Raw genomic sequence first — 11,979 nt, forward strand, 5'->3', positions numbered from 1 at the left:
TATGCTAAAATGACAAATAGTTCTTAAAATAGTAATTTACTCAACATTGTGTCTGTTAAGTTTTATTCTCTAGAGCAACTAGTCTTAAATATTGGGGATTTTTACAACTCTGATTAAATAGTATCCATTATTTTCAAGTGTTATACTACATTACAAAATCTAAATTTTCTTTGAAAACTAAACTTGGTTAATATGAAAACACCAATGTAATTATGATTCTATTACTCTTCTTTAAATGTGTTCATATCTTCCAGGTATATAAATCTTTAAATAAAAGATTTCAAAAAACATTTTATCAAGCTGGCGTTCTCCAATCGAAGGTTGTAATGGTAATTTTAATCTTATAAGAATAGCAAATTTTATTGGAGTTTTATTTATATCATTAAATGTACTACAACTGAACCTAAACTGTATGTTACCTTCTACACTGGGATAAAGATGTAAATATATTTTTAAAAGTTAATGAGAGACTGATTTTTTTAAAGGTTAATAATGTGAAATGTAAAAAAAAAAAATTGCAACTTTACTACATAAAAGGAAAGCTAAATGCTCTCTCAGCTCTCTTTTTTAAAAATTAATTAATTAATTAATTTTTTATTTTTACAGATTACATTTTGATTCGTTGTACACAAATGGGGTACATCAATTCATTTCTATGGTTGTGAATGATGTAGATTCATACCATTCATGTAATCATACATGTACCTAGGGTAATGATGTCTGTTTCATTCCACCATCTTTCATACCCCTGCCCCCAGCCCCTCTTATTTCCCTCTATGCAATTTAAAGTTTCTCCATTCTTCTCTTTCAAATAAACCATTGTATTACTCTTAAAAAAAGTGAAACTATAGGGTATATTTAGTTTTTTCCTAGGTGACACCTTCAAGGTCCTCCTGTAATAATCTTTCATTACACATTATTCAATTTGGAGCATAATTTACCTTATTTAAAATGAAATAGTTTATGCTGTATTTATTTCCATGACATCTGTAGCTCCTTCGAGATTGTGAGTCCCCTGTGGTTGGGGCTGTTCTCCCAATAGCCAGTTTTTGGGGCATTGTGTGAGACAGTCAGCCAACTGGCTTAATAAAGACTCTCAAATTTGGACTTCTCAGTTGTGATTGGTCTGTTCTTTAGCTGTGCCCCATAACACACATTCCATAGGTTTATGGGGCTTATTATTTGTGTAAACACCTTGATGTCAATATCACAAAGCTGACTGAAGCTTTTGCATAGATAGGGTCTCTCACCAGTGTGGATCCTTGGGTGTTCTGTGAGAAATGAACTCCGACTAAAGCTTTTCCTACAAACAGTACACAGATTGGGATTTTCACCCATGTGGATTCTTTAATGCTGTACCAGATAAGCACTAACACTAAAAGTTTTCCCACATTCATCACATTTGTAAGATTTTTCCTTAGGGTAGACTTCCTGCTGTATAACAAGACTGCAATTTGGATCAAGTGTCCTTAGTTTCACTGTATGGATAAGTCTTCTCTCTGGTGTGTATTCCATGATACTGAATAAGAACTGAGCTTCTACTAAAGGCTTTTCCACACTCCTCACATTTAAGAGGTTTGTCTCCTGTGTGAAGTCTCTGATGATGAGTAAGATTGCAAAGCTGACTGAAACTTTTCCCACACTCTTTGCACTGATGAGTCTGTTCACCAGTATGGATCCTCTGATGTTCAATAAGGAATGAGCTCTGACAAGTTTTTCCCACATTCTCTACAAATAAAAGGTTTCTCACCAGTGTGGAATTTTTGGAGTTGTATAAGGTATGTACTTAATCTAAACACTTTCCTACATTCACATTTATGGGGTTTTCCCCCAGTGTGAATTCTCTGATGTTCACTGAGCAATGAATTTTGGCTAAAGCTTTTCTTACATTTGATACAGTTATAGGGTTTCTCTCTGATGCTCAATAAGGTGTGGGGTTTCTCACCTGTATGAATCCTCTGATGCTTAACAAGACTCCTTCTCTGGTCAAAGCTCTGTTTGCATTGATTACACTGGTAGGCCTTTCTCCAATGTGGTTACTCTGATGTCTAGTAAGGGTTGAGCTCACACTAAAGGTTTTTCCACAGTGAATGAACTCATAGGGCCTTTCCCCAGTGTAAATTCTCTGATGTTCAATAACAAATGAACTGCAGCTGAAATTCTTCCTACATTCATTGTATTGAAAGTGTTTCTCACCAGTATGGACCCTTTGATGAATGAAATGGGCCTTGTGAACAAAACCCTTTCCACATTTTTCACATTTATGACATTTTTCTTCAGAGTTTTGTTTCTTTTGGAGAGTATTAGTGTTTCCTCTGATTATTTTCTGTTCCTGGGTCAAAGATTCCTGTGGTATTTTCCATAAGAAGATTCCTATCTGTTTATCTAACAAACCAACAAGTTCAAAGGTTTCTTTACCCATGGGATCCAGGTCAATTTCACCTTTGATTCTTTGTTTGCGAGCGTGTTTTTTTTAATATTCAATTTGCTTTTATTATTACTATTATTATTATTTTAAATTTATTTTTCTTGTAAACAAATGGGATACCCCTTGTTTCTCTGTTTGTACATGAAATAGAGGCATACCATTTGTGTAATTATACATTTACATAGGGTAATGGTGTTTGATGCATTCTGTTATTTTTTCCTCCCCCCCAATCCTCCCACCCCTTTTTTCCCTCTATACAGTCTCTCCTTCCACCATTCTTGCCCACTCCCAGCCCCCATTATGTGTCATCATCCGCTTATCAGCAAGATCATTTGTCCTTTGGTTTTTTGAGATTGATTTATCTCACTTAGCTTGATATTCTCCAATTTCATTCATTTGCCTGCAAATGCCATTTTATTATTCTTTATACCTGAGTAATATTCCTTTGTATATATACACCACAATTTCTTTATCCATTCATCAATTGAAGGACATCTAGGTTGGTTCCACAATCTGGCTATTGTGAATTGAGCACCTATGAACATTGATGTGGCTGCATCTCTGAAGTATGCTGATTTTAAGTCCTTTGGGTATAGACTGAGGAGTAGGATAGCTGGGTCAAATGGTGGTTCCATTCCAAGCTTTCTGAGGAATCTCCACACTGCTTACCAGAGTGGCTGCACTAATTTGCAGCCCCACCAGCAATGTATGAGTGTACCTTTTACCCCACATCCTCGCCAACACTTATTGTTGCTTGTATTCTTGATAATCGGCATTCTAAATTGGGATGAGATGGAATCTTACGGTAGTTTTGATTTGCATTTATCTTATTACTAGAGATGTTAAACATTTTTTCATAAATCTGTTGATTGCTTATAGATATTCTTCTGTGAAGTGTCTGTTCATTTCCTTAGCCCATTTGTTGAGTGGGTTATTTGTATTCTTGGTGTAGAGTTTTTTGAGTTCTTTATATATTCTGGAAATTAGTGCTTTTTCTGAAGTATGAGAGACAAAGATTTTCTCTCACTCTGTAGGCTCTCTCTTCGCATTGCTGATTGTTTCCTTTGCTGAGAGAAAGATTTTTAGTTTGAATCTATCCCAGTTATTGATTCTTGCTTTTATTTCTTGTGCTATGGGAGTCCTGTTAAGGGAGTCTGATCCTAAGCCAACATGTTGAAGATTTGGACCTACTTTTTCTTATATAAGGTGAAGGGTCTCTTGTCTGATTCTGAGTCCTTGATCAATTTTGAGTTGAGTTTTGTGCAGGGTGAGAGATAGGGGTTTAGTTTCATTCTGTTGTATATGGATTTCCAGTTTTACCAGCACAATTTGTTGAAGAGGCTATCTTTCTTGCATTGCATATTTTTGGCACCTTTGTCTTGTTTGATAAAATTGTATTTACTTGGGTTTGTGTCCATGTCCTTTATTCTGTACCATTGATTTACAAGACTATTTTGGTTATAGTACCATGCCATTTTTGTTACTATTGCTTTGTAGTATAGTTGAAATTCTGGTATTACCATACCCCCTGCTTCACTCTTCCTGCTAAGGATTGCTTTAGCTATTCTGGGTTTCTTATTCTTCCAGATGAATTTCATGATTGCTTGCTCTATTTCTGTAAGGTATATCATTGGGATTTTAATTGGAATTGCATTTAATGTGTATAGCACTTTTGGTAGTATGACCATTTTGACAATACTATTCTGCCTATCTAAGAACATGGGAGATCTTTCCATCTTCTAAGGTCTTCCTCAATTTCTTTCTTCAAAGTTTTGTAGTTTTCATTGTAGAGATCTTTTACCTCTTTGGTTGGATTGATGCCCAAGTATTTTATTTTATTTTTTTTTGAGGCTATTGCTAATGGAGTTGTTTTCCTCATTTCCCTTTCAGATGTTTCATCGCTTGTGAATAAAAATGCTTTAGATTTATGCATGTTGATTTTACAGCCTGCTATTTTGCTGAAATCATTGATGAGGTCTCCAAGTTTTCTGGAGGAGGTTTTTGGATCCACTAAATATAGAATCTGTCATCAGCAAATAGTGACAGCTTAAGTTCCTATTTTTCTATTCGTATCCCTTTAATTTCTTTAGTCTGCCTAGTTGCTCTGGCTAGAGTTTCGAGGACAGTGTTGAATGGAAGTGGTGAAAGAGGACATCCCTGTCTTGTTCCTATTTTTAAAGGAAATGCTTTCAGTTTTTCACCATTAAGAATGATGTTGTCCATGGGCTTAGCATAAATAGCCTTTACAATTTTCAGGTATGTTCCTACTATTCCTATTTTTTATAGAGGTTTGAGCATGAAAGGGTGCTGTATTTTGTCTAACACTTTTTCTGCATCAGTTGAAATAACCATATGATTATTATCCTTAAGTCTACTGATATGATGGATTATGATTATTGATTTATGGATGTTAAACCATCCTTGCATTCCAGGGATGAACCCCAATTGATCGTGGTTCATGATTTTCTTAATATGTTTTTGGATATGGTTTGCTAGTATTTTGTTAAGGATCTTTGCATCTATATTCATCAAGGATATTGGTCTAAAATTTTCTTTTCTTGGTGTGTCTTTTCCTGGTTTGTGTATGAGGGTGATATTAGCTTCATAGAATGAGTTTGGTAGGGTACCCTGCTCTTCTATTTCTTGGAATATTTTGAGAAGTATTGGAATGAGTTCTTCTTTGAAGGTCTTGTAGAACTTGACTGAGAATCCGTGTGGTCCTGGGCTTTTATTGGATGTTAGGTTTTTAATGGCTTATTATATTTCATTGCTTGATATTGATCTGTTTAAATTGTGTTTGTGCTCCTGGTTCACTTTGACAGGAGCATATGTCTCTAGAAATTTGTCAGTGTCTTCAGTAGTTTCTATTTTGTTGGAATACATATTTTCAAAGTAGCTTCTCATTATGTTCTGTATCTCAGTGCTGTCTGTCGAGATATTTCCCTTTTCATCATGAATTTTAGTAATTTGAGTTTTCTCTCTTCCTCTCTTTGTTAGTGTGGCTAAGGGTTTGTCTATTTTGTTTACTTTTTCAAAGAACCAGATTTTTGTTTTGTCAATTTTTTGAATTGTTTCTTTTGTTTCAATTTCATTGATTTCAGCTCTGATTGTAATAATTTCCTGTCTTCTACTACTTTTTCTGTTATTCTGTTCTTCTTTTTCTAGGGCTTTGAGCTGTAATGTTAGGTCATTTAGTTGTTGACTTTTCATTCTTTTCTGTAATGCACTCCATGCAATGAATTTTCCTCTTAGTACTGCATTCATAGTGTCCCAGAGATTTTGATATGTTGTATTATCATTCTCATTGACCTCTAATAATTTTTTTTATCTTCTTCCTGATGTTTTCTGTTTCATCCGTGTTTCATTCAATAGCATATTATTTAGTCTCCAGGTGTTGGAGTAATTTCTGTTTTTTATTTTGTCATTGATTTCTACTCTCAGTCCTTTATGATCTGATAGAACACAGGGCAGTATCTCTATTTTTTTGCATTTCCTAAGGGCTGCTTTGTTACATAACATATGGTCTATTTTCAAGAAGGTTCCATATGCTGCTGAGAAGAAAGTGAATTCACTCATTGATGGATGGAAAATTCTATATATGTCTATTAAGTCTAGGTTATTGATTGTGTTATTGAGCTCTATGGTTTCTTTATTTGGTTTTTGTTTGGAAGACCTCTCCGGTGCTGACAGCGGTGGGTTAAAATCACCCAGAATTATTGTGTTGTGGTCTATTTGATTCCTGGAATTGAGAAGTATTTGTTTGATGTACATGGATGGGCCACTGTTTGCGACATAGATATTTATGAGTGTTATGTCTTCCTGATTTATTGTCCCCTTAAACAGTATGAAATGTCCTTCTTTATCCCTTCTGACTAACTTTGGCTTGAGTCCACTTTATCTGATATAAGGATGGAAACCCCTGCTTTTTTACTGAGTCCATGTGCGTGGTAGGTTTTTTCCCATCCTTTCACCTTTAGTCTACGGATGTCTTTTTCTATGAGATGAGTGTCTTGCAGGCAGCATATTGTTAGGTCTTTCTTTTTAATCCATTCTGCCAGTCTATGTCTTTTGATTGATGAGTTTAGGCCATTAATGTTCAGGGTTATTATTGAGATATGATATGTATTCCCAGTCATTTGGGGTTATTTTTGGTTTTTAACTTGACTTGGTTTCTCCTTTGAGTGGATTGGATTTTTCTTTAAGGTAGTTCCTCCCTTTGCTGACCTACATTGTTATTTTTCATTTCCTCCTCATGGAATATTTTGTTGAGGACATTCTGTAGTGCAGGCTTTCTATTTGTGAATTCTTTTAACTTTTGTTTATCATGGAAGGATTTTATTTCATCTTCAAATTTGAAGGTTAGTTTTGCTGGGTATAGGATTCTTGGTTGGCAATCATATTCTTTCAGAGCTTGAAATATGTTGTTCCAGGCCCTTCTAGCTTTTAGAGTCTGGGTTGAGAAGTCTGCTGGTATCCATATTGGTTTTCCCCTATATGTAATCTGATACTTTTCTCTCACAGCCTTCAAAATTCTACTTTATTTTGAATGTTAGGCATTTTCATTGTAATGTGCCTTGGTGTGGATCTGTTGTGATTTTGTGCATTTGGTGTTCTGTAAGCCTCTTGTAATTGATTTTCTATTTCATTCTTCAGGTTTGGGAAATTTTCTGATATGATTTCATTGAATAGCTTGTTCATTCCTTTGGTTTATATCTCTGTGCCTTCCACAATCCCAATAATTCTTAAATTTGGTCTTTTCATGATGTCCCATATTCTTGGAGATTCTGTTAATGATTCCTTGCCATCTTCTCTGTTTGGACAACTTTATTTTCAAGATTAAATATTTTGTCTTTGTTGTCTGAGGTTCTGTCTTTCAAGTGGTCTAGTGTTTTGGTGATGCTTTCCATTGAGTTTTTATTTGGTTTATTGTTTCCTTCATTTCAAGGATTTCCATTTTTTTGAGACTCTCTATCTCTTTGTGAAATGATATTTTGCTTCCTGCATTTGCTCTTTCAACTGCTCATTGGTATTATCATTCATCATCTGCATTTGCTGTCTTTATCTCATCCTTTGCGTCATGAAACATCTTAATCATGTATAATCTGACGTCCTTTTCTGACATTTCTTCTAACATACTATCATTGGATTCTATTAATATAGAATCTAGATTTGTTTGGATCATTTTCTTCCCTTGTTGTTCCATGTTTTTCATGTATCTTCACCGCTACAGTGGAGATCTGAGGTAATGCACATTCACCCCTATAGACTTACAGTGGCCCTATAGGTTTCCAAAACCTTTTCATTAAGGGAAGATCAGTATTAGCAGTGCCCAATTCAGACAGTATGCAATCCTAGACCAAATAGCTCCTATGAGGACATTAAAAATATTGTCATAAAAAACTGAATGAGTTCAAATATTATCTTCAGTATAACAAACAGATTTGCAATAAAATCTGCCATTTCTAATGGAGCACAAAGAGGATGCAGAGGGATGTAGGATGTAGCTGTTAACGGGATAAGAAAAGAATATACAGAAGTTCTAGATAATAGAAAGTGTGAGTGGTGAGAGTATATTAAAAAAAAAATTGGTTGTTAGCATGCCAAAAGGAAGAAAGAGACTCTGAGGGAACAGGTGAACAAAAGGAAAAGAGAGCAAGACAAGTAAAAGAAATAAAAACTTAAAATTGTTTAATAAGGAGAAAAAGGAAAATCTACACTATAGCTGTCATATAGTATTCAAACCTCCTAGTCTTCAGTAGACTATTGGATGAGAGGTACCTGACAATGAGCTTCAAGTCTTCAGCAGGCATCTCAGGATGGGACTTGCCCCACCTAAAGATGGGAGATACTGTCACCGCCCGCGGCAACAATTGCGCGGTATTTATCAGAGGTAGACTGGAAATAAACTATTTTCCTATATCCACTAATTTATAGAGGAAGAGAGACTTTGAGAGAAAAATAGGCTTTGCTTATAGAAAGAGAAACTTAGCTTATCAGGAAGAGAGACTTTGCTTAGAGAGAAAGTTTTAGAGAAAGAGAGGCTTCTATGCTTATCAGAGATCTATTTCTTCTTAAAGTTCTGCTGCTTCTTGAAAGTGCATCCTGCATCCTGTGAACTAGGTGCTATCTATCTGAGGGCTAGCTGCTTCTTCTAGCTGCTTCTTCTCTCCGCTAGCTGCTGCTCTTCTCTGCTAGCTGCTGCTTTTCCTAGCTGCTTCTTCTTACTGCCACTTCTGCTTTCTGCTGCTTCTCCTCTCTGATAGCTTCTGCTCTAGCTGCTGCTTCTCTCTGCTAGTTGCTTGCTTCTGCTTTCTGACGCTTCTGCTTACTGCCCGCTTATATTCCCTCCAGGAGGTGGAGGGCAGGGCCACGCTAGTTGAGATCAGGTGAGGAGCCAGCTGCCCCATCACGGCAAAGGTCAAAATGAGCAGGCCTAAGCAGGAGCACTCAGGAACACCTGTGCACGCGTTGTGTGTGTGGACTTAATTGAATACGGCCAATGAAAAATCACCTGAATGTGCTTATGTTAATCAGCCTCCTCACTGCCGATGTGATCAAAGCAACCTCCGGCTGGCCACCAGGTGCCATCCCGGTGCAGCCTACAGGGCACAGCCCCCAACAAGATACAGCTTCCAGGATTATCCAAGATGGGGGCTCTGGTTTCCAAATGTGTGATAAATGGGGAGCTGCAGCTCAGGGTGTGGACATGGTTGACTAGAAGTACTGTAGGTGGGGTGAGGTTGGTTAGGCAGGGGTCCTGGAGGTTGGGTGTGTTTTGTGTGGTTGCGGGATCCTGGAGGTGGGGTGCAATCAGTCGGTCTGGGGTCCTGGTGATAGAGCGCAGTCAGTTGGTCTGGGTTTCCTGGTTGGAGGGAGCAGTCAGTCAACGTGAGGGTCCTGGAAGCAGGGAGTGATCGGTTGGCTTGAGGGATACTGGAGATCAGATCCTGGGTCTCAGTCAGTCCAGCCAGGGGTCCTATGGGGCCTGGCTGTTGTCTCAAAATGGTGGCAGCCACGTGTAATCAAACCTGCAGGTACTGGAACAGTGAACTTCCAGGCAACAGCAGGCAGCTGGTGCTCCACTGGAGTCAGCAATCAGTTTGTTGACTGCTGGCGGACAAAGTCAGCCCTTTCCCTTTATCTCCCCCTTTTTATAGCAAATCGGGAGGTGAACCTCGGGCGGTGGGTGATGGATAGATGTAGGGCAGGCAATAGACAGGCAAGAGGCAGGCAAATGGCGGATGATAGGTGCCTGACAGTGAGCAATCTGCACTCAAAAAAGGCGTCGATATGCTGGCAGACTGCAGGCGATCACAGTAGACATATGGGGCAAACAGCAGGGGATTGATAAGCAGCAAAAACTGCCTCACCAAGACACAGATATCATCTGCTTGAAACCAGAGTTACAGAGTGACAAGGAACACAGACTCCCTCTAGTCCACCATCTTGGATCTCTCTCACTTTTGATTCTTGCAACTATTACACCCTGTGGCTCCACCTCTTCCCCAGTTTGTTTAATTTCTTGTTTTGCAGTTGGTTCTTCATCCTTATCTCTGTTCAAAACATCCAGTGAGACCAGGTTCCCATAATTCTCCATCATGACATCTTTATAGAGGCTTCTCTGAGCTGGATCCATATAATCCCACTCCTCCCTGTCCTGCCCCCATTCTCTATTTGCACTCACTTGTGACCCAATTCAATTCAAGACCAAGGAAAAGAGGTGTCATTGTTTTAAAAAGCATTTTTAAAAAGGCATGTTTTTTTAATACCTTTGCTTTATTTATTTATTTATTCATTGACTCATTGATTTATATGCAGTGCTGAGGATCAAACCCAGTGCCTCACACATGCTAGGCAACCAAGCACTTACCACTAAGCCACAACACCCACCAAGAGGTGTCACTTTTTAAATCCAAACTGCTGTAAACTTTCTCATTAGCTGGGATTCTGCTTTCTCGGTATGCTCGTACCTAAATGCTATAAAAAGGGGGAGATAAAGGGAAAGGGCTGACTTTGACCCAAAAGTGTGCTCTGGTCTGACAAATATGTTCCACATTCTTGTTTAAAGAGTAATGATGGCTGTTTCCTCTTTTTAGAAAACCCTCTTATTTTTACCTCAGTGTTTCTATTTGCCTTTGGTTCTGTGAACCTAAATTAATCATTTTCTGATCAGTTTTTTCAGAAATACTGTTTTGTCTTTACTGTTTTTTTTTTTAAGTAGTAGGGATGGTGGAAGTGAATTTGACCCCCATGGAGAACAGGAGGCCATCTGAATTCTTGACTTCAGTCTCCACCATGACTGAAAGCCTCTACTTCTTATATTCCCAATTTCCCAGGTCTTCCCTCTGTTTAATTTAAATTATGATGTAAAATTCTGTGACAGATTTACTTTCTAAAGGGTTAAGCTTGATAGATACTGTGTAATCTTTTTTTTTTTTTTTTTTGGCTCCTACCTGTGGAGATTCAATACCTGGTGAAAAGCTACTAAACTTTTGATTCCTGTATTTTTTATGTACATTTCTGCATATTTATCATGTTTGCATACATGCTTATAGTATATATTGTTTACATGGTACTGGAATGGGCTTATTGATACATAAGTGCTCACAGATTAAGAAAAGTGGATCCAAATGCCTTTAGTTTATGTGAAACTTTGATCAAAATATCAATTTAAACTGGTAAAAGTAAAGATATCTTTGAAATTCGTAAAACATTTTTCTAGGTGGTCAGTTAATTAAGAAAGTTTTAGTTTCTGCAAAATGTTTAAAGTGCAATGTCCATTGCTTTAAAGAATTTTTCTTTGGCAGGAATAACTAAGCTTGTCTGATATCCTGGTTTTCATGGGTAACATACAATTCTTAATGAAACCTTTAAAGTAAGTGTGTGTTAAAAGAGATCTCTAATGCTCATTAAGGTAATTTCTTGTACCTGTTAGGTTTTATTAGGAAAATTCTAAGTCTTAAAATAATGAAGGTTTATACCTGTTTTAAGAACTTTTAAACAATTACTTCATAAGTGGTTAAATAAGCAAATATTATTTTAGGTTATTACAATATAGTTGACACTCTAGATATACGTGACTTTATATATTCATTATATATATATATATATGCATTATATGTGTATATATATAATATATATACAGTTGTAGAGGGGACAAAATGCCTTTATTTTATTTATTTATTTTTATGTGGTGCTGAGGATCAAATCCAGTTCCTCGTATATGCTCTACCACCAAGCTCCAGCCCTATGCACTGCCATTTCAAAATGCAGCTTATATTTGGTTGCTTTGAGGAATTTTATATCTGTTTCCTATTAGTGTTTTGCACTTAGGTGTATGACTCCTAAGAAAACAAGCTGAGTTTAGATAATAAACCATCACCTACAGGAGAGATAGAGATGCCTGTCTTTCTTCCAGCACCAAATGCTGACTTCCAGTATCAAAATTCAAAACCATTACCCCCACTTTAAGATGGGTGGAACTGCCCTTCAGGATGTTTAAAACTTAACTTGGAGATCAAAATCTAGGCAGTAAAAGGGCTAAGAAAAAA

General features: G+C 37.0%; 1 pseudogene; it reads right to left on the minus strand.

Annotated features, from left to right (window-relative positions):
* Positions 1–1,111: 1,111 nt before the first annotated feature.
* Positions 1,112–10,073, minus strand: LOC124966149 (zinc finger protein 189-like; annotated as a pseudogene).
* Positions 10,074–11,979: the final 1,906 nt, after the last annotated feature.

The sequence above is a fragment of the Sciurus carolinensis genome, chromosome 16 (assembly GCF_902686445.1).
Source record: "Sciurus carolinensis chromosome 16, mSciCar1.2, whole genome shotgun sequence".
Classification (NCBI taxonomy): Eukaryota; Metazoa; Chordata; class Mammalia; order Rodentia; family Sciuridae; genus Sciurus; species Sciurus carolinensis.